The sequence below is a fragment of the Piliocolobus tephrosceles genome, chromosome 12, assembly GCF_002776525.5.
Source record: "Piliocolobus tephrosceles isolate RC106 chromosome 12, ASM277652v3, whole genome shotgun sequence".
In the NCBI taxonomy this organism is placed as follows: domain Eukaryota; kingdom Metazoa; phylum Chordata; class Mammalia; order Primates; family Cercopithecidae; genus Piliocolobus; species Piliocolobus tephrosceles.
The window spans coordinates 22988861-22992769 of NC_045445.1; the positions used below are offsets into that span (position 1 = coordinate 22988861).

Sequence of the window (3909 nt, forward strand, 5' to 3'; positions counted from 1 at the left end):
TGTGCCGGTGTTACAGCGCAGTATTGGGGTGGGAGTTACCCGATTTTCCAGGTGTTGTGTGTCTCAGTTCCCCTGGCTAGGAAAAGGGACTCCCTTCCCCCTTGCGCTTCCCAGGTGAGACGATGCCTCGCCCTGCTTCAGCTCTCGCTGGTCGGGCTGCAGCAGCTGACCAGCACCGATTGTCCGGCACTCCCGAGTGAGATGACCCCAGTACCTCCGTTGAAAATGCAGAAATCACCGGTCTTCTGTGTCGCTCGCGCTGGGAGATGGAGACTGAAGCTGTTCCTATTCGGCCATCTTGCTCCGCCCCCCCAAATTATTTCTGTTTTAAATTTATTAAGCTTTTTTTTTTTTAACTTAAGTTATTGCAAATTTACCATAGTGATATGAAAAGAAGCTATATACTATTTACAGTAGCAAAGTCATGGAACCAACCCAAATGCCCATCAATGATAGACTGGATAAAGAAAATGTGGTACATACACCATGGAATACTACACAGCCATAAAAAGGAATTAGATCATATCCTTTGCAGAGACATGGATGAAGCTGAAAGCCATCACCCTCAGGAAACTAACACAGGAGCAGAAAACCAAACACCGCATGTTCTCACTCATAAGTGGGAGTTGAACAATAAGAGCACATGGACACAGGGAGGGGAAAGACACACACCAGGGCCTGTTGGGGAGTGGGGGATCAAGGGGAGGGAACTTAGAGGATGCATCAATAGGTGCACCAAACCACCATGGCACATGTATACCTATGTAACAATCCTGCACCTTCTGCAAATGTATCCTGGAACTTAAAGTAAAATAAAATAAAATTTAAAAAGAAAGGAAGCTATATTTTCTGTGTTCAGGGTATATAGTTCAATGCTTATTTTATTAATGTATCTTTAAGATTTTGAAGTTTTATAGGTCACCTGTATTCTTTTTTAAAATAACTTTTAAGTTCACGGATACATCAACAAGTTTGTTACATAGGTAAACTGCATGCCACAGGGATTTGGTGTACAGATTATTTAGTCACCCAGGTAATAAGTACAGTACCAGATAGATATTTTTTCTGATACTCTCTCTCCTTCCACCCTCTATCCTCAAGTAGGCCTCGGTGTCCATCATTCCCTTCTTTGTGTACATGTGTTCTCATTGCTTAGCTCCTGCCTATAAGTGAGAACAACTGGTATTTGGTATTCTGTTTCTGAGTTAGATTGCTTAGGCTAATGGCCTCTAGCTCCATTTACGTTGCCGAAAAGGACAAGATCTCATTCTTTCTTATGTCTGTGTAGTATTCCATGGTATATATGTACCACATTTTCCTTATTCAGTCTATCATTGATGGGCATTTAGGTTGCTTCCATGTCTTTGCTATTGCAAATAGTGCTGCAATGAACATACACATGCATGTCTTTATGGTAGAGCAATTTATATTGTTTTGGATATACACCCAATAATGTGATTGCTGGATCAAATGGTAGTTCTGCTTCAATTTTTTGGAGAAATTACTATACCATTTTCCACAATGGCTGAACAGTCCCACTAGCAGTTTATAAATGCGTTCCTTTTTCTTTTTCTTTTTTTTTTTTTTACCATTTTAGTTTTTATTAATAAAATAGAAACCTAAACTCAGACAATTGCTTTATTCTTGCATCTAATCTGACCATATATTGGAGTAGCAATTCTTTATAAAAGGACTTAGGTGAGAACTGTCAATACATCAGTTCCATCAAAAACTCTAGGTTGGAATATCTTAAAAAGAGTAAATTAAATATGAGAAAGCACAGAAATCTCTCCCTCAAACAAGAGGGGCTTCCTTTAATAGTCTTTAATATAGCTCATTTGCAATTATATGAAAATCCATCACCATCAATCATTTTGCACAATCCCTAAAGGATAAAACTGAGGGAACTCATGGATAATTTTCACAGCTTCATTGTAAAGTCCAAGATCAAAAGGATGGTTATCTTCTTTAAATTGGACATAAGATGTACACAAGATGGTGGCCTTGGCGGTTACTTTTCCAACAACTTCCATAATTCCAGAGATTTCTTCATCAAGGGGTTCCATCAACTCGATGGTTCCATTTTTTCCTTCTCCATCTGAAAGAATAAACATTTTTCCAGTGGGATGAATCTTTTCCAGCCTCCCTACGAAGCAGACAGGCTTGTCGATGAACTGAGCTAGCATGCCAGCGTTGATGCACGACCTCGGTAACTCCATCGTGTCCACCATGATTATGGCCCAAGACTGCAGCTGGCGGGAAACCCACGGACTACTCGCGTTCCTTTTTCTCTACAACTTGATTTCACATTTCTGATTTGACTCTCAGTTTGGATGCTGTTGGTATATGGGAGTGCTAGTGTTTTCGCACATTGATTTTCTATCCTCAAACTTTGCTAAAGTTGTTTATCAGATCAAGGAGCTTTAGAGCCTGGAATATGGGGTTTTCTAGATATAGAATCATGTCGTCAGCCATCAGGGATAGTTTGACTTCCTCTCTTCCTATTTAGATGTCTTTTTTTTTTTTTCTTTTTTTCTTTTTTCCTTGAGACAGAGTCTTTCTCTGTCACTCAAACTGGAATGCAGTGGCACCATCTCGACTCACTGCAACCTCCACCTCCTAGGTTCAAGCAATTCTCCTGCCTCAGCTTTCCAAGTAGCTGGGATTACAGGCATGTGCCACCCTCCCTGGCTAATTTTTGTATTTTTAGTATAGATGGGATTTTGCCATGTTGGCTAGGCTGATCTTGAACTCCTGACCCCAGGTGATCCACTCACCTTGGCCTCCCAAAGTGCTGTAAAAGTGGTGTGTGTAATCTCAATGAATGGGATCACAGGCATGAGCCACCATGCCTGGACTTTTATTTCTTTCTCTTGTCTGATTGTTCTGGCCAGGATTTCCACTACTATGTTGAATAGAAGTGGTGATAGAGCACATCCTTGTCTTGCTCTGGTTTTCAAGGGGGAATGTGTCCAGCTTTTGCTCATTCATATGATGTTGGCTGTGGGTTTGTCATAGATGGCTCTTATTATTTTAAAGTATGTTGCTTCAATGCCTAGTTTATTGAGGGTTTTTTAAAATGAAGAGATGTTGAATTTTACCAAAAGCCTTTTCTGCATCTATTGAGATGATCGTGTGGTTTTTGTTTTTAGTTCTGTTTATGTGATGAATCACATTTATTGGTTTGTGTATGTTGAACCAATCTTGTATCCCAAGGTTGAAGACTGTTTGATTGTGGTGGATTAGATTTTTGATGTATGGCTGGATTCTGTTTGCTAGTACTTTTGCATCTATGTTCATCAAGAATATTGGCTTAAAGTTTTCTTTTCTGTGTGTCTCTGCCAGGTTTTGGTATCAGGATGATGCTGGCCTCATAGAATAAGACTCCCCAATTTTAAAGAATAGTTTCAGTAGCAATGGTATCAACTCTTCTTTATACATTTGTAAGAATTCAGCTATGAATCCATCTAGTCCTAGGTTTTTAGGGTTGGTAGGCTTTTTATTACTGATTCAAGTTTGGAAATCATTATTACTCTGTTCAGGGATCCAATTTCTTCCTGGTTCAGTCTTGGGAGGTTATATGAGTGCAGGAATTTATCGATTTATTCTACATTTTTTCGTTTGTGTGCATAGAGATGTCACAATAGTCTCAGGAGTTTTTGTATTTCAGTGCAGTAAGTGGTAACATCCTCTTTGTCATTTCTAACTGTGTTTATTTAGATCTACCCTCATTTTCTTTGTTAGTCTACCTAGTGGTCTATGTATCTTATTAATATTTTCAAAAAGTCAGCTCCTAAATTAGTTTATCTTTTTTTTCTGCTTCAATTTCCTTTAGGTTTTGGTTACTTTTTTGTCTTCTGCTAGCTTTAGGGTTGGTTTCTTCTTGCTTCTCTATTTCCTCTAGTTGTG

At 39.2% G+C, this 3909-nt stretch overlaps 1 pseudogene across 1 annotated transcript; it reads right to left on the bottom strand.

Annotated features, from left to right (window-relative positions):
* Positions 1-1588: 1588 nt before the first annotated feature.
* LOC113222399 lies at positions 1589-2272 on the bottom strand (annotated as a pseudogene). Its single transcript, XR_003308382.1, has one exon. The product of XR_003308382.1 is annotated as a replication protein A 14 kDa subunit pseudogene (transcript).
* Positions 2273-3909: the final 1637 nt, after the last annotated feature.